This window comes from Strongylocentrotus purpuratus, unplaced genomic scaffold (genome assembly GCF_000002235.5).
Source record: "Strongylocentrotus purpuratus isolate Spur 01 unplaced genomic scaffold, Spur_5.0 spur5_scaffold_18, whole genome shotgun sequence".
Classification (NCBI taxonomy): domain Eukaryota; kingdom Metazoa; phylum Echinodermata; class Echinoidea; order Camarodonta; family Strongylocentrotidae; genus Strongylocentrotus; species Strongylocentrotus purpuratus.
Genome location: NW_022145603.1, coordinates 17,214,945 through 17,235,176, shown reverse-complemented (window position 1 = coordinate 17,235,176; position 20,232 = coordinate 17,214,945). Strand labels below are relative to the sequence as shown.

At 37.9% G+C, this 20,232-nt stretch overlaps 1 protein-coding gene across 3 annotated transcripts in view; it reads right to left on the bottom strand.

Moving 5' to 3' along the window:
- Positions 1-20,232, bottom strand: part of soxd1 (transcription factor SoxD1) — a 113,439-nt gene that overhangs the window by 43,832 nt on the left and 49,375 nt on the right. For all 3 annotated transcript variants that reach the window (XM_030988764.1, XM_030988767.1, XM_030988763.1), the window contains exon 4: positions 8,926-9,003. The gene's annotated coding sequence lies outside the window, so the exon portion shown is untranslated. The remainder of the gene's footprint in view (positions 1-8,925; positions 9,004-20,232) is intronic.

Here is a 20,232-nt window from a genome sequence, read left to right as displayed (position 1 = left end):
TGAGAGTAGGGGGGGGGAGCTTGAGTGAGTACACATGGGCGTGCATGAAAAGCACAGGAGGAGGCGGGGGGGGGGGACTAGGAGATGTGTGCACGAATGAGCGTATGTAAGAGTAGAGAAGGGGGGTTGGGTGTGTGAAGGGGGGGGGGGGGGTTGAGGAATATTAAAGATGGGCTATTGTGAGTTGTATGGTGCTGGGGGGGGGGGTAGAGAGTAAGAAAATGAAGACTGGGATAGCGAGGGGAGATGGAGGAGTGGGTAAGAGGGCACCAAAGCTTATCACTCGCGAGGAGAAGATGGGTTGAGAATGAGTCAGATACCACATCAGAGATTGAAATACACCACCATCGATTGGAACGAGAGAGAGGGAGTGGGACGTGAGATAAAGAGAGAAACAGAATAAGGAGTGAGAAGGAGAAGAGAGATGGGGTGGTAAAGATGGGAAGAAAGAGACAGAGACAGAGAGAGAAGGAGAGAGATTGATAAACACCACCATAGATTGGAATGAGAGAGAATGAAGAGAGGAGAAGATAGGGAGTGGGACGGGAGATAAAGATAGAAGAGAGAAACAGTGTAAGGAGTGAGAAGAAGGGTGGTAAAGATGAGAAGGAGAAGGAGAGAAGGAGAGATATGAGAGAAGAGGTGAAAGAGAGAGAGAGAGAGAGAGAGGGAGAGAGAGAGAGGACAATTGAGATGAGGATATGGAGACAGGGGATAGATGTAGGAGATTAAATAGGAACAGGTAAAAAAAAGGAAAGTAGTAAGAGAAAGAGAGAATTACATCTCTATACACAAGCACGCTATTTATTGCTTAGTACAAAACAAAACACAGAATATAATCGAAAATTGTTAGAGTGAGATTGTGAGCGAAAGTATGATAAAAAGGAATGAGTCAGAGACAGAGACATTTACATAGATGGCCAATCCGGAAAAAATAACAGAGAGGGAGAGAGCGAGAGAGAGAGAGAGAGCGGAGGAGGAGAGTGTTGACAAAAGCGCAAATAATTCTTGCTTAAGCCTTCGTCAGTCAACCTACCGCGAAAACCCTCCTTCGATTTTATTCCTCCTCGTCCCGGGCAACTGATGAAGCACGCACGACAGCACACAGCCTAACGCTTGGCGAAAACAAGCGCCGAATTGTGACGCCAAGTCCATTGTGCCCGGGACAGTCGCACAATAGCCACCCAAACACGCATCTTAAGATAGGTAGTGTACGACACACACACACACACACACACACAATGCGATAATCATACCATCACACACTCACGCATACAAATTTTACGCACAAGAGGGCTTCGCCAGAGTGGGTGAGTCAGACGCATAAAAATGAATGGTTTAACAGCGTGATTACCGCACCGATCGTAATGACATTCCTCTATGTTAATTACTAGAATATTTTCTGCACTTGATATTGGCTTGAATTTAACCCAGGGACCGCTCATCCTACCCTCTTTATTGCTGCATATTTAAGTATCCCATTTCTAGAATGATATCTGACGAGCAATAAAAAAAGGCATTCGACTGAAGTAACAATGGTACTTGGAAGTGATGTATTTATATGCAATGTAATTGTAATGAAGCTTGGAGGGGGAGTTTCTTTTGATGTGTAGCTCTCTACAAATGCATATATCTATTAATTGCAAAGATTTTCCAATACACTCAGAGCAATGAAGAATATATTTGTTGAAATACTGCAAAAAGCATGTGAGATGCCTCGAAAAGGAAAAACCAAGCAGATGGGAAGACAATTACAAAGTGAATTATATGTTTATATCTCCCTTCATAATTCCAATCAATAATAAGAACCATAAGAAAAACATTTAAGATAAGTTACTAAGTATAAATTTAAGAATTTGTACATATTTAACCAAACAGCTAAACCACAGGGCTGATTAAGCCGAAGATAAAGCAAAATCAAACCAATTTTGGATTCATTTCAAAATATGCAATATTAAAAATGATACACAGAACCACGAAATATTCTTAAATGCAATGCATATTTTACTAGATGGAATATCTATGACTGATCATTTTGAGAAGGAAAATAACATAAATAAAATCACAAAATAAATGTAATAAAAGTAATCAAGGATATAATGGTAATTGTTCCAATTATTTTTATCCTGATATATATTTATTATCTCATATTGTTAATTCTTATTCTGTTCTTTACTCTTAATTTTCCAGGATGCAGACTGTGGGGGGTGACATGCTTGCGAGTAATAGCAATTTCAATTGCTTTTGTCACCCCTGACCAACAGATTGTATCCTTCCTTCTCTCTCTCTCTCTCTCTCTCTCTCTCTCTCTCTCCTCTCAACTTTCCTCAAGCTGTTTGCATGTATTATGAAATTTCTACGTATTATCTGATTGTTATACTCATTGTATGTTTTCCGATTGGTCAAATAAATAATAAATAAATAAATAAATAAATAAAAGCACTAGCTTGTCACTGCCATCAACTAAGTACTCATCGGGTCACTAACACTTCCTTTTATTAAAAGCACCAGAATACATCCAGAATTACAGCTTACAGTATTCAGTTCTAGAGAGAGAGAGAGATTAAAGAATTGTTAAGCAGAAGGCACAGGGTCTTCTAAGGGCACTCAAGCGAATCAGGATTTATTGGAAGAATAAAATTAATTGATTTTCTTCTCTCTATGAGCTCATTCAAGGATGGAAGATGCTTTGATTTTGTGAGGTTCGTTGGAAGGTCAAGCTCTCCGTCCCTCTCTCTCTCTCTCTCTCTCTCTCTTAATCTCTCTTCATATATATATATATATATATATATATATATATATATATCTAGATATATATATATCTATCTCTATGTCTCCCTTTCCATCTCTTCATCTCTCTCTATTTCTATCTCTCTCTCTCTCTCTCTCTCTCTCTCAACAACTCTCAATCTCTCTTTTAATCTCTCTCTCTGAATCTCTCTCCAACTCTCTCTCTCTTTCTCTCTCTTAATCTCTCTTAATCTCTCTTAATATCTCTCTCTCTCTCTCCCTCTCTCTCTCTCTCTCTCTCTCTCTCTCTCTCTCTCGCTCTCCATCTATCTCTATATCTCTCTCTTTTCATCTCTACATCTCTCTCTCTCTCTATTTCCATCTCTTCATCTCTCTCTACCTCTCTCTCTCTCCCTCCCTCTCAATGGACAAAATGATCAAGATGGTGTTAATACACTGCAAGAAAGTTGGTCATTTCTAACACTGTCTGCATGAGTATGCTCTGCTGTTCTTATTTTATGCTTTTATCAAAACCACCCTAACATTATGATATGCTACCCCTTTAATGACAATCTGAAATGTAATTACAGCAAGAATTTCATAATATTATGAAGTAAAATACAAAAATTAATAATATTATAATAATTGTTGAGAGTGATCATTTGAGTATTATAGTTGATTTGCCCCATAGTTTCTACCTGTAGCCGAACAAAACCACCTCCTTGCATCAGTAGTATGGCATCACAGGTTTCATTCAGTGAAAAAAATAAATGGGGGCTCGGGGTGAATTAGCCCCCGAAAGTCATAAAAGAGCCCCCAAAATTTGCCTAGAGTTCAATGCAAAACAAATTAAAGAGTGTTATTTTCATGCAAGCAAGCTTGAAAAGTAGCCCCCAAAATATTTAAAGTATTTTTTTCCCTGGTTTCATTTGGCCGAATAATCCAAAATATGGAACAAGTATTTGTTTTCTTTTTAATCAAATTCTTCTGGATATATTATACGTGCACAAAAAATGAAATTACTTTTGTACATGACACAGAAGTTAATGCATGGTCATGCATTAAGAGAGGAAGCAAGTTCCTTTGAATATAACATCTATGATTGACTGAACATCTGGGTTTGTGGTGGTATATTGTATGCAATAACTCTTCCTATATCAAGATATCCTTATTAATTGATGACCTGCCCGAAAGCTCCGGCTAATACTTCATCTGAATAGGCTTTTGTGCTTCACTCATCCCACGCTGTTTAGTAAACGCTAGATTCATGTCAGCAAAAATGGGAGATTAAACTGTATTCTCTGGTATTAAACGCATGTTTTTCATTACCTCGATCCTATTGAAGATGTTTGGCGGAGGCTAGTGAGGGTTGTAATGAATGATGGAATTAAATCATTTTTGAATGAATCTACAAGTCATGTACGAATGAAAGAAAAGCAGTATAATCTGCTTACAACCATTAGAGATGTACTTTATATTAGAGGCAGTTAGAATGGGAATTAGGTACTGGAATGGAGAAGAAAAGGATGACAAAAAGAGACACAAGGCGCGTCTTCATCATCTTGACATGGATGGTAAGACCCATACAGACATTTATAAGAGGGAGGATAGAATAGAATAAGATATCTTTTTAAATGATGATTGGAAAATGATGATGCTCTATAGAAATGACAGTTTGGAGGTCATGAAACACTGAAAGAGAGACGGAACCAAAAACAAGTAACAATCGAAAAGGAATCGATACAGATGAAGAAATTTTCAGATGATTCATAAGTAAAGTTAAATAGTGTTCAACATTCCTACGGAATCAATACTCTGAATGTTGAGCATGCTAGAGCTTACTGGTGTAAGACTATGAACAAGGCAGAGATGAGGAACGTATCTCGGTCATCCAAATTCCCCACCTCCTACATGTACCCAGCCTTCTTGCTTGTATATAACAAAACATGCCATAAAAAAAAGTTACGATTGACGCAGCAGAGTAGCCATTTTTCATGCAGACTTTTATAGAATAACACCAACAAAAGGTAGGCAGATGAGATAGAGAGGGGAGAAACGAAAGAGAGAAGCAGATATATTGGGAGAGACAGAGAGGGACAGAGAGGGAGAAAGAAAGAAAAGATGAATTGAAAGAGAGAAGCAGGTATGTTAGAAGGTACATATAGGGAGGAAGAAAGAGAAAGAGAGAGAGAGAGAGAGAGAGAGAGAGTGGGATAGAAAATGAGAGAGAAAAGGGATGAAAGAGAATAATAAAGATACCGTATATTGACAGAGGTTTGCTAACAGAGAAAGGACAAGGTTATGCATTAAGATCTAAGTTGTGAATAGAAAAGAAACTAGAGCGCAGGTTTTATAGCAGGATTTACAAGGGCATGTCCTCATGAAAGATACTTACAAAATTGTGAAAGATGCAAAATGACTATAAACATTGATGTAAATAGTTTCCAACATTAAAGGATTGGAAGGGAAAGAAGAAGTACTCATGAAATAGTCCTTAAAAAATTATGTTAACTCAAAAAATAACGTCCACACAAATTTTATCTCCTATAAACTATCTTCCTGGAGGAAAAAACCCATCTTATTGAAGATAACAAGGGTAGGCATGATCTCTTACACCACAATGAAGTCAAAACTAATCCTAATTCTATCTTTCATTGAAACCATCCTTGATCATACCTTGCACGCAAGTAAGAGGAAACACAAGCCAAGCAGAGAAAAAAATACTTTACAAATTTCGGCGGCTACTTTCAAGCTTGCTTGCATGAAAATAAGACTCTTTATTTTGTTTTGCATTGAACTCTATGCAATTTTGGGGGGGCTCTTTTATGACTTTCGGGGGCTCTTTTTTGCTTTTCCGTGTATTTTTTCCCTGAAGCAAAGATCCTCAGCACAGGTGGTGGTTTGGATGCCATTCTAAATAAATTATTCCTTCAATGTTTGCACAAACATTCAATTAATGCTCTAACCTTGTCTGAAGTACAAACAAAAAATTACATCACAATGCAAAAATAACAGAAATTCGTTACCTGATGAGATGTAATAAGATAAAGATAATATGTGAGATAGTCCTTGTATTTTAGTCAGACTCAGTTAGGAGAGGGGGAAATCCCATGCCTGAAATGATTTCATTAGTATAAAAGCAGAAAAATAAGACAAACAAAATGGCGACAGTTTGAAATAAATCGAACTAATAATAAGAAAGTTATGAATGTTTGAAATAAGAGTTCACTAAATCTATGCGAATTGCAATTTGATCACGAGTCTGCTTTCTTTTAGAGTAGTTTACTATTAAGGTTGGATTTCCGTTTAAACTCATTTTTACTCAAAGTAATATTTTCTATAGTCCTAAAGCCAGACTACTTTATTAGGAGAAGGGAAGCACGAGGCAACACAAGTCCAAGAACTTTGTTAAGAATCAAGTTAGGAGGAGAAACTCGGCAACAAAAAGTGCATCGTCTTAATGGCAGACAAAGACACAATCGTGCAATTGTGAGGGCTCGTGTAGACACTGTGACGCTGATTGTGGTCTCCAATAAAACAAAGGGGGAAAGGAGGCTAATTAAGAGAACGGGAGCGTAATGTCCGACATGAGAGGGGAGAAGGTTTCGTGAGAGATCTACCTTTATCAACTAGCTTCCCTTTCACATTCCACCAAGAACTTGCTTGGGGGCAAATTCACCATCCCTAGGGGTGCATCCAATGGGCCTATTAATACACACATGAAATAATTAACAGGAAAGTAGTCTCATCTGTACCCCCCCCCCCCCTTCTCCTGATTCAGTTTAGAAAAGGACATACCTAAGGGCATCTACTCTGTCAAACAATAGACACTAGTATCCTACCATTAGGCTATTCACTTATTCATTCAATATGGTTCCCTACAAAATACTTTTATTCAGCTGATGAAGTTTGAATTTAATTCACATACAGTTATCATTCATACTTCGGAGTATATATATTTCATAACATCTCAACATTAATATGATTGAGGAGAGGTAAGAATCTGATTTTTGTTTCTTCATCTTTTGAGAGCCAGAAGTATATGAATTAATTCCTTTCTGGCTCCAAACAGACAATTTGATAGTATAATGAAAAAAATACCGAATAACAAATCTTAAAGGTGTCCCCCCCCCCCCCCCTTCGAATCCTGGTTGAGTAAAAATATTTAGAAAATAATCTCATCAATATTATAATAGTTAATTTCGAAAAATCAGTCTTAGATTGCATTTTGTATTAATCAAATGAGTTCTGTAATAGTTCATGATGCAAATTGCTCTGTAATTTGTGGTTGGGAGAATATTACTAATTGATTTATGTGTTGACCGGTGTGTTGGCTCAGTCAGTAGAGCGTCGCCTCACAACTGGGAGGTCGTGGGTTCGAACCGCAGCCGCGTCATACCAAAAGACGTTAAAAGAAGGGAGTTGCTGCTACCTTGTTTGGCGTTCAACAATAAGGGATAGAGCAACGTCGATCTGGCGCTGCTCAGTGGCTGTCGGGCTCACGATCAATTGGGCAAAAAGAATTTTCATTTTCGGTTTAACTTAATAAAATTTGGAGAGGACTTTAAAATATTATTATTATTATTATCATATTATCGTGTGACACATCTATTTAATATTCAAGTTAAAGTGCTACATTTGTATACACCAATGAAGCATCAATGCTTAATTTTGATTAATATTCTTTCTTGTATCTTTAGGTGATTGCATGTTGCTAGAGATCAATGAACTTGTGCCGATGGTTAATAGTTCAAACAGTTTCTGGTAAATGATATATCTCTCAGCAGAACACATTGTTCCCTATACTCTCTTTGGGGGTTTTATTTTTGAAGAAAGGGAAAGACTTCCCTTAATACAAGTCTGCCTCATCTTTTATTGAGCCCTTTTCCTCCGTTTTACTTTCGAGAGAAATGACCTCCTTCCTCTCACCAAGAAAGACGAGAGGATATAAGGTGCCCAACGTGAGAGGATGCAGACTTTTTATAGCATTTTATCTTGTGCTCTTCTATTTCTTTCTTTTTCTCTCTCCCTCTTACTCTTCCCCTTTCTCTTTTGTTGTCTGTTTTTACCAATTGCTGGCTGTTTGGGGTCTCTCTGCTTTTATTAAGTCCATGTTCCTCTTTATTTCTCAACTCTCTATCTGTATCGTTGTCTACTTTCCTTTCTTTTTCTAATAATTGCAACATCTTACCCCATCCTTTGACCACACTCTTTCTATCTTTCTATCTATCTATCTATCTATCTATCTATCTATCTACCTATCTATCTATCTTTCTAGCTTTCTTTCTTTCTTTCTATCTATCTATCTATCTATCTCACTATTTCTTTAGCATCATTTTTTTCTTTCTGTTTCTCATTCCTACTCTCTCATTCTCTGGATTAAAAAAAAAGTTAAAACTTCACTGCATCTCTGCATTTTCATTTTCTAATATACTTCATAAATCTCTTCTCTGTTTATCAACAAGAAAAATACAAACAGAGAAGGAAAAAAAAGGTGAATATCATTTTTAACATACAATAAAGAAGTAGAAGATAAAAGGCTCTAAAAATAGCCATTTTAGAGATTTTCCCAACTGCCTGATCTTTCCAGCTGACATGGATGTTCCACATCAGTCTAGCCAAAAAGGAAAAATCTTTCTACACCTCACATCAATTCCAGGACAGAGAAGGGGGGAAAAAACATCCATTTTTGACAACCATTTTCGGTCTTGCAATATCCTCAACCTCCAGTGATATGCTACAATACAGACTGCTTACAAAAAAAATTTGGAGCTGAAGATAATCCAAAACTTCACTTTCCATTTTGTTTACTAACTTTGATATCACTATATATTTGTTTATGTCTATAGAGTACAAACACACTTATTATCAATAGCTTTAGTCTTGGTAAACCAGACTATGTTTCTCTTATATTGTAGGCACTATGCTTTAGTGTATTGAGTGGTGGTGGTTATTTTACCTGACTGCTAAAAAGCATAAATGCTTGTAATCAACCAGAGGACCGACAGCTTTAGGTCCTTCTCCGAGGGTTCTGGTAATGAGGATTAATGCCTTGCCAAAGGGCACTAGCGCATTGACTTGGTTTTGAACCCGGGTCACCGGGACCACTGTTCTACCGACTGAGCTATTTGTGTGCTCTTTTGTACTCCATTCTTTAAGAGCATTGCCATTATTCATTTATCTTTTTATACTTACAAGTTAACTCTGCATTTGTTGGGAATGGAGTAGATCAGACAAGCTACCAAGGCAGACATCTACGCGCAGAGAGTGATTCTGAAATGAAAAGAACAAGGAAAAGTTGTCAACACTAAATGTCACTGGAAAGGGGGGGGGGAGACAATTTTCAACAAACTGCAACTCTTTCAGGAACCTGTGGAGATAAATACATGTGTAACATTAAATATATTTAATCATAATACTCATAATAATAATACTCAGTTTTTATATAGCGCTTATTAGAATCACTAACACTTCCAAACTTGGAGATTATTACCCGGTTTTAGCTGTGCTGCCATTGCGGCACTCTAGCATTTCAAGGAATTAATTCCTGCCAGGTACCCATTTACATCACCTGGGTTGAGTGTGGCAAATGTAGATCAATGTCTTGCCAAAGGACATTAGCATCTGAATTTGGCTCAAACCATTAGGTAATTTATCCACTGTCTGCTAGAAGGCCATTACATCTTGAGTAAATATTCAACCTATTAATTATTAATCATTATTAATGATTATGATATTCATTCCTAGGGGAATTAGATGTCATATAAATGATGAATCATCACAGGAAAAGCATGTTTAAAATCAAAGTTGATATTGATAGTGTCTTTGGAATTTGATGGGTGCGAAAGTATTTCATTGAAGGGGTCTGTAGCCCCAAGACTATGTGGAGTGCTAGTGAAAGCTGTACTCCTATCTCTGCCCACATATTGTGAAACCTTCCAGCTAGGTGCAAGACGCAAAGGGGTCAGTAACCGGTCTCTTGATCTCAGGCATGTTTAGACTGCTACTTTGATGTACCTATTACAGTATAACAACCATGGCAAAATTGATCTTGAAGTGAGTAGTATGAACATATCAGTTGAGGTGGTGAGGACTTTTAATTCTGAGGTTATTTCACACTTGATGCCCATTTTTCACATTTTTCCAATGTACAACATCTTGCTACATTCATCTGACTTGGTGGAAAAACAGTATTAAACATCTAGGGGTGTTTCACAAAGATTAAGACCGACTGTAAGTTGGACTCAGCTATGGCAGGCCGTTTATGCCACTGGTTGCTCTCACCATCACATTTCTATGTATCACTATCATTACAATACATCCATCCCCTTTTTCAAGCCGACTCTAATCCTCCCCAACCCCCAACACCAACCCCTTCCCACCTCCACGCCACTTTTCAATCCCATCTGAACAACTATTACCCTCACCACCTCCAGCCCCCTCCCCAGCCCCACCTCCACCCCCTCCCCACCTCCACCCCACTCTTCAATCCCATCTGAACACATATTACCCTCACCACCTCTAGCCCCCTCCCCAGCCCCAACCCCAGTCCCACCTTCACCCCCTTCCCACCTCCACCCCACTTTTCAATCCCATCTGAACAACTATTACCCTCACCACCTCCAGCCCCCTCTCCATCCCCAGCCCCAACCCCTTCCCACATCCCACCCCACTCTTCAATCCCATCTGAACAACTATTACCCTCACCATCTCCAACCCCTTCCCCAGCCCCAACCCCTTCCTACCTCCACCCTACTTTTCAATCCCATCTGAACAACTATCACCCTCACCACCTCCAGCCCCCTCCCCAACCCCAACCCCTTCCCACCTACACCCCCTTCCCACCTCCACCCCACTTTTCAATCCCATCTGAACAACTATCACCCTCACCACCTCCAGCCCCCTCCCCAACCCCAACCCCAGTCCCACTAATGCAACCTCAAAGGCTCCTAACCGACCCTCATCAAGTGCAGCACTGCAAGCAGCAAAGGAAAGGAACACGGTCTAATTTAGTCTTTCCTCTGGTCTGTTTATCAAGAGAAATATGATGAGGAGACATAGCCTACAGTATACTTATGTAATGAAACCTTTGTATGTGTGGTGAGTGCAGGCTAAGGCAACCATGGCAAACCAATTATGAGAACCTGTCCAATGTATAGAGTTCAAGAACCTCGATACTCCCTCCCTCTGTCCTCCTTGACAAGTTATTGAACAAGTTGAACTACAAATCTATACATAGTTTGCCACATGTAGATATTTCACTATTATGATTAAAAATTATCCCCTTCAAATTAGGCCTGTCCTCACTATCTCGAGTTTGCCAAATATCCCGCTATTTGAACTATCCCGATCGCAAACTATCCAGCTAATTTGCGTCTTCATCAGCCCGAAGTTGCAATTAGCGGGATATTTGATCGGTATTGTCATCCCAAGATATCTTGGGATAGTTTGCAAAATATCCCACTATTTGGCAAAATATTCAGCTATTTGTCCGGTGCGTCCTCACCAGACCGAAGACTCGCACTGTGCGCGAACGCCAAGCAAAATTTCTTGAGCTTTTTTCTCAAGGTCGAGTTTCAAGTTTCGAGGTCGAATCTCTAGCTGATGAAGACGCGATTTGTAACTTCAGGATTATTTCCCAAATTTGGCAATCTCAAGATGATGAAAACGTGCCTAATGACTGCTCAAGAGGGTTGGATGGTTGGTTGGTTTGTTTGTTTCACCTGACTGCTAAAAAACCATGTGTATGCTTGTAAGAAAGCAACCAGGGAACCAACAGCTTTACAGCCTCTCTGAGGGACTTGGTAATGAGGATTAATACCTTATCAAAGGGCACTAGCGCATTGACTTAGTTTCGAACCCTGGACCTCCCGGATACGAGACCCCTGCTCTAGCACTGAGCCGTTGCGCTTCACTAGGTTGAGTCAAATATATATGCGTGTACGGAAATAAAAAGTAATGTGAATGTCCCGTTGGTTCTCGGAAGATAATTTGGTATTCCTCAGGGAATACCGGTAGATATTTTCACCATTGTGAAAAGTCTTGAAACCCCTTTCATAATCACTGTTTAAACGGGTTCAAGTCCAGGGTCCTGTTTCATAAAACTTGACATCAATAACAAGTTACAGTAACTGTTAGAAGCTACCTAAATTAGGGCATTTGATTGGCTGAGAGCGAATTTGTCATATAAGGTGAGCGTTTGTTATTGATAACAAGTTTTATAAAAACAGGTCCTTGTGTAGAGTAGGATATGATCTTATATGAACACACTTATGTCTCTAAGAAGACGATTTGACATTCATCTGGCTCCGGGAATAGTCTACAAGGACTCTGATCACCAAAGCTTTCAACAAATAATAATTTAGACTGTATGCAAGAAACAGGACTACATCAATTTCTGTATGCTTACCGGTATCTAAACTATCTTATAGGCAGGCACGTATCTCCATTGTGACAAGGGTGTTATCATGCATACAGGGTACCTACATGTATCACACATGAAATGGGTTCTGCTAAAACGTGGGTATAACTACATTTGAAAATAAAAGTATCCTTCTAGTTATTGCATAAGCAAAAGCAAAAACAAAGTTGCTGCAAGAAATATTGCCTCTTACAATGTACCTGCATTTCAAGAAAAGACAATTAAAAGTGACAAGGCAATTCTTTGAATGTCATATGGAATTGTCTAGCCTATTGACTGAACACATAATTGACATCAAATTTTGGGTAATATCTTGATACCAGAATAATTAGGTATGGGCATAGTGAAAGAAATTGTTTATTTTTAAGACAAATAATAACAAAAACACATGTTGTATGGAATATATTTAATGAAAAGGTCCAACAGATGTATGACATAGTACTATCGAAGAAGGAATATATTGGGAAGGGGTTGAGGATCCCATTATTCTCACGATTCTTATCTTTGATTTTCAGTATTTAGAAACAGAGGATATTTAGGTTCAGTAAGAACATACAACAAGTCTTTTGAGTTATAATACGTGTGTCGTGTGATCACATTCTGAAGGCCAATACCGGTACGCAATATAATCTCTCCAAGAATTGGCCAGTGCATCCATGTTGTTGTTATGACAGACAGAATCAAAAGACAAGTAAAGGACTCTTGCTTTGTGAAGTCTCTGAATGGACTTGCACACAATGCCGATCCTGCTCTGATTATGCAGACCTTTCTGGACAATACAAGACGGCACATTCACTATGCCAAGTTCAGCCAGAAGACAATGTCTGTTTGTGACCTTCTCACTTGACAACAATGCTCAAGACTCTGCTTTGGCTCGAACTGAAGCAAGGTCCTCATCAACCGCCCCCTGCCAAGTTATTACCGAGACGACCGAGTTTGGCAGAGGCGTTGACAATGCTGTCAAAATGATAATACCCCTTTGAAACAACCTGCGAAGTTCAGCGATTTATTAAGGACTTAATGGAATTAACGGCAGGCATGGAGAAAGGAGGTCGTGTTATGGCCAAACGGAAGAGTGTTGAGTCCTTATCGGTGTGTCGTCTGCAAAGAGGATATTACCCCCAGCAAAGTAGTAGCGCTGAATTATTGTACGAGCGCCGAACGGCCGGTAAGGGTTGTTTCCTTCCTAGTGATGATATGCCAATGTCACAATACTGTCTGGACCATACCTGACTGTCAAAGATATTCATTTAACCCATTCAACACCAATGTCACAATACAGTCTGGAATATACCTGACTGTCAAAGATATTAATTAAACACATTCAATACCAATGTCACAATACTGTCTGTCACCATACTGTCTGGACCATACCTGACTGTCAAAGATATTAATTTAACCCATTCGATACCAATGTCACTATACAGTCTGGACCATACCTGCCTGACTGTCAAAGATATTAATTTAACACATTCAATACCAATGTCACAATACAGTCTGGACCATACCTGACTGTCAAAGAGATTAATTTAACACATTCAATACCAATGTCACAATACAGTCTGGACCATACCTGACTGTCAAAGATATTAATTTAACACATTAAATACCAATGTCACTTTGCCAACGGGACCATACCCGACTGTCAGGTAATGCCTTGAAACAATATAATACCCATTTCAAACCCTGCCTGGACTATACCTGGCTCTCAAGGTAGTCCAATTTTACTTTGACCCTAGCGAAGCTACAGATTTTAGTGTGAACAGCATTCAAGAAATCCTTTCCTAGGGCAGTTGTTGGCGCTAGTTTAGAAGTCTATCCAAAATTTGAGATGTAACTCCTACTAAAACATACCCAAAATGAATTAAATATTCATCAAATGTCCAAATAAAGATCATGATTTAAAAGTTGTTATGTTTCTTATCTGTTTCGTGTCAATTTTCTTTCTTTTTTCGAGTATATTTGGAAAAAGGTTCATATTAGAATACACTTTTTCACAGGTTTCACTGCAAACTGCTGCACATTACAAATGCATACTGATGGTGGGTTGCAGGCGGGCGCACGCCTGGATTTAGCTCATGCTGGATTGATAATTATAAACCTTTAGGTCAGTCAGGAACACCATGACTTGTGCAAGCCAATCACCTGTCTGATTATGAAGATATTTATGATTGGAAATCGAAACCAAATTTTGTGTTTTCCTAGCAGTTTTCATAAAACTACAATCTATAGGGAAAAACGAGTATGGTAAAACCGGTCACTCAAAGATTTTTACTTTTTTGAGGCACTTTTTGATCACTTTGAAGCACAATTTGTTAGGGCTTCAATATTACACCATATAATAATAATAATATGCCTTGCATCTCAAATTTAACATTGTTAAACGATGCTTTTAATTCCTTTGTTAATCAGATAACTCTCTCTCTCTCTCTCCCTCTACCATCTTCGTCTTTTCAATTGCTTCAAAATTGCCCATTCTCCTTTTCAATGTGCATTAAAAGAGTTGTTTCCCTCCTACGTTAGGTTTTTAATAAACTCATTCTTCATCATGTGAATTGAAGGAAATGAGAGGAAAATTTCAATTAAAGCCAGCTCCTGATTTTTCTGTCTTTTCCTCTCTTGTAAACCTGAAGAATCGCTCCAAATCTGATAAACAGGCTCCAAGAACTCAAGAGATCACACAAATGTAATGAGATTAAATGCTTTGGAATCTTTAACAAACAACATAACCAGACGATTATTCAAAAGAAGAAAAAAAACATAGGATCAAGTCACAATCTTCTATTGCTGTAATTGAAGTAACCTTTTCGCAAATAAGAAATGTGTGCTTTTCATGTGTTTTGTGGGAGATTCTCTGTAATTGTTTCTGAATCTGCCAAGAGAAAATAATTGCTGATGTTTTGGCAACACCCCATAGACAGGTGAAGAGTTCTTAGAAGGAAAATCTAAAATAATGAAAGAACATTACAATTCTTAGCAATCTGTTTCCCGCCTTTCAAAGGTGCTTCTTTGAAATGTAAAAGTTTATTTTCTGAAAGACAAAAAAACAACAGGAGCTGTGCAGATGGCCTCATCTGTTGACCAGTTCAAGAAATTACTCAAGTCACATCGATTCTGCTAGTAATTACTTTATTACCAGACTACATATACTTTACTGATCTCTGAAAAGTGTCTAACTTTTGTTTTTAAGGAAAGAATAAAATCTTCATCTCTTGAAATGGTCTGCCTATCAAGGAAAATAAAGATATTTGGCATTGGCTATATGGCTGTCGATATCACTTTACATTCAGTATTTCAGATGATAGGAAGCAAATTTATCAGCAAAACTGATTGATAAAAATATACAAAATTAAAAGGAATGTACAGGCTTGCACAATACAATGCCAAGAAAGGGATAATGCTTATAAATGTAAAGAACATTTTGGGGGGATCAAAATGTCTTCTATTTCTTGATGCTAACACAGATTAATTATAATTACCTTAAAGTTTGTTACCATCATATTCCCTCAGACAATCCTATAAGACTACATTGACTTCTATCATGTATGATTTGTACTGTTTTGTTTTGTAAATTGAACAGTTTCAGCGTTTGAGTTTGAGTTTGAGTTTGAGTTTGAGTTTGAGTTTGAGTTTGAGTTTGAGTTTGAGTTTGAGTTTGAGTTTGAGTTTAAGTTTGAGTTTAATATCCAAAACAAAAAGTACATCAATATAACAATCAAATGTGAATGGTTAACATTGAAAGGATAAATGGGACCAGAAAATAGCATTTAATGCTAATCCTGTCTGGTACCACTAACACACAAAAGTATCAGAGCAATACATGAGAATGTAATGAAGCATGTAATGTAATGTAATGTAGCCTGTTCAGTGTTCAATCATTACTGATACATTTTTTTTTAAATGTTCTTCAAACAATATTTAGAATGCTTACATCATGTACATAGAGAAATCAATAACCAAATTTATCCAACAGGATTTCCAAAAGTTTAAACTCAATTAACTAAAAAAAAAACAGAACAAAGCCAAACACTACGCTCTGCTTTTGCAAAAACTTCCACAAAGTCTGATGAAATTTTCTGATAAGGATTTTGCAGTCCCCTGATAAATGTTGTCCTGCCTTCTATTTGTGGCATGCAGGCAACGGGACCATGCCCGGGGGAGGACACAATATTAATCATCACTGGCTTGTTTAACCCCTCCCAGTTTTTTCCTGTATTAACAAAGAAAACATGGACATGATCTGGATCATATAGTGCACCGACCTCTTCGCAATTAAACAAAAAATCTTTTGAAGCAAGATTTCTTTAGAATTTGAATAGATACTACAAGGATGTGGAAAATATGAATACCAGCATAAATAATTGCATGCATTGTAATCTCAATCTCAATTTTAGAACATTTCCTGGAAAGTAAGTTGTCAGGGAAATCACATCTTTCATTATCCTGAATTATATATTTCAACTGTGACATCACAACAATGTGGATAGTAAATATAAACTTGGTTTCCTTATGTGACTCCAAATCCATTTGTCATTTTCATCCTACCGGTATTTCATATTTTGCGTTTGAACACCTAGAATGAGAATACTCCATTATCAATTCAACACAAGCCCTATGCATTCAACGGCACTGAAAAGAAAAGGAAAGGGGGGCGAAAGACAGGTGAAACTAAAGACACTGTGTGAGATATAAAATAGAGAAATTCATGGAAAACGGAGAGAGAGAGTGAGACAGAGAGTGAGAGTGAGTGAGAGGGAGAGAGAGAAAGAGAGAGAGAGAGAGAGACAGACAGACAGACAGAAAGAGAGGGAGAGAGAAAAAGAAAGAGAGAGAGAGAGAGAAAGAAAGAGAGGGAGAGAGAGAAAGAGAGAGAGAAAGAGAGAGAGAGAAAAAGAGAGAGAGTGAGAGAGAGAGAGAGAAATAAAGAGAGAGTGAGAGAGAAAGAGAGAGAGAAAGAGAGAAAGAGAGAGAGAGAGAGAGAGAGAGTGGTAGATATTAGATCATATCCAAGCAAGACTTTCACGAAAGATCTGACCGCACATGGCGCCACAATTATTGCTACGCGCAATGAGCACAGTGCCCCATCACTAGAAATTGTCATTATTTGTAATAAAGAAAACCGATGAGGCATGGCCCGACAAAAGCCGAACAATGAAGGTGCATAGATGCATCCTGTTCAGTTTTCATGACATATTCTCCGCTCTTGATTACTTTTTCGCACTCTTTTCCTTTCACTTATAGCTCAGCCGCTTTACTGTCATGGCTATTTTTTAAAGACCGTATCGCAATTTCACCTGACGGGACATCATGTGTAACAATGGGAGGAATGGTGCACAATAGACCGTGAAGTATGCACCGGATTTTTCTCTGCAGTCCCACATGCTTAATGAGATGTGGGGTTTTCAGGTCAATGAAGCGTGAGGGCTGGATGCAGAGCTGTTTAATATGAGGTATAAAAGAGAAATATTCAAAGTCAAATGAATCAGGGCACACACAATATATGCTGAAATGAGAACAGCAAGCGTCATTAAGCTCGAGGAAGGATAACGTTTTAACTCTGCATGAATGAGCACTTTTTTCCATTATCTGCTAATTTTCCAGATATTGTATCTCTGCTAAAAATCTTACTTGCAAAAACTAAAACTGAATTAACAAATTAAATACCCTGAATGGTTGGTTTTGAATGCTATTTCCTCCACTCAACTTAATGGTTTAGTCACAGACATGACAGAGATTTGACATTTCTGATACTATATTGAGCTGAAGAGGGTATGAAAGATGAAGACTAGGCCGAGTCGACCATGAGACAACACGTACAATCACAATCATAATTGTTCAAATTCGCGCCCCAAATTGAAGCGTTGAGTTGGACGTCATCGGTGGGCGCGTGGGGACAGGGAGCGCGAGCGAAAAACGTCTATTTCTAGCAGTGTTGGGTATTATTAATGACTTCCTGATGGAGGATAGAGTCTTATCGCGATACCCTTCTCCTCCATACCCCCTTTATCTCTGAGCGCAGCAGTGCCCGCTCTAATTGGTCCCACTCATTCAATCTGATGTAAGCGCAGGCAAACAAAAGTGTGATTGAATTTGAAAGGTGGTGAAGGAATATGATTTCCGGGGAAACACAGGGAATGTCAATCGATTTCATGTAAAGGGGTGGGGTCTCTAAACTTTGTTTTTAATACAGCTCTATTCTCTCTGTCACATCCAAGAGTTCAGTCTGACATTTCTCTCAACAGTCATCAATCCACTACAGCTAATTTTAAAAGTGAAATATTTCTAATATTTTTGAATAAATCTAAAGTATTCCTCTTATATTTCCAACTACCCCTCATGTGAGTAAAGAAGAAGAAAGCTTTCATAAAGGGGTGTGGTTTCCAAACTTTATTTTTAATACAGCTCTAAAATTTCAAAAAGTTTCTAAAAGTTCAGTCTGAAATTTCTCTCAATGGTCATCAATCCACTACAGCTAATTTTATAAGTGAAATATTTCTAATATTTTTGAATAAATCTTAAATATTCCTCTTTTATTTCCAACTACCCCTCATGTGAGTAAAGAAGAAGAAAGCTTTCATAAAGGGGTGTGGTCTCCAAACTTTGTTTTTAATACAGCTCTAAAATTTCAAAAAGTTTCTAAAAGTTCAGTCTGAAATTTCTCTCAATGGTCATCAATCCACTACAGCTAATTTTATAAGTGAAATATTTCTAAATTTCTACATTTCTAATTCTAATACATGTATTTCTAAATGTATCTAAATACTCCTCTTACATTTCCAACTCACCTCGTGTGAGTACAGTAGAAGAGAGATCGAAGCTCACATTTCAGCAGTTGTTCCAGGAAAAATAGGCCTACAAGAACCTCTAGCATCTATCTTTAGAAAAATCATTTTCTTGAAGATTGAGAACCATCATCAAAGGAAAATTATAAGAGACAAATCAATGCACATTGCCTGAGATTTACCTATCCAAGCAACATTAAATACATTAAATAGTGAGGACTGACAAAAATTCTATAATAGCAAGAAGCAAATGATTGGAAGGATGTTTTTTAATCCTAAAATTATTATGATTTTTGTTATCAGGCTCACTTTTAGAACAGGAATGATAGATTTAGAAGAGTACATTGTAAGTAAAGGGAGAGAAAAAAAAGTATTGTCACTATCGTGATGAAATCATATTACTTCACAATTTATCAAAAACCTCAAATCATGCTAGCTTGAAAGAGTTTCTAATTTTGAGTCTTGCCATTCTTCTAATCGGTTCTGATGGACCTGTTGACCACCATGGGTTATTGTTTAAACAAAAACTCAAGAAAACCGGCCATAAAAATAATTTCTTAATTGATCACCTGACGTCAAAGGACTCCCATAAATTGGTGATAATCCCCATTTTCCTGAAAAATGTGGTATCTTTTGACATTTTTGGGTGCGAAACCACTGTCGTTTTGAAATTGTTTTACAACGGTGTGCAAGGCTGCGGTCTCATTCAAGGATTAATTCTGGTACTAATAATTATGTCAAGGAATACCACAGCAGTTATTTTGATAGCTATTTACTGACATGAAGGGAACGAGGAAGGGTACCGCAGCATAGTTGAACTGACAAGTCTGATTAGTAATTGAGATATCAAACGGATACCTAGGCTTGTAAGAGGCAGAGGAAAGGCTCTACAGGACCTCTGGGAATCCACTACATTTAGAGCAGGAAGGGGGAGGAAGAGAATGGGAGAAAGAGAGAAAGGGGCAGACAGACAGAGAGTCAGAGACAGAGATTAAGACAAAAGGACAAAACGGGAGGGGGGTGAGAAAAATTAGTTTTAAAAGACTAGGAATAAAATGGAACAATCAAAGATAAAGAAAAAGAGAGGATGAAATTTAATCACAACTCAGAGAACCTTTCAAGGTTCTTTCAAATATAACAGCTTTATTGTGTATGTACAAATATGTGTAAAACCAATAACTAGTATTCTAATGAAATTATATCCATCCAAGGTCCTACTGGTAAAAAGAAAGTACAAAATAACTAATATAAGTAGTCAACACAATTGAGAAGTAAGCAAAACAGTGAAAATGAAATGAA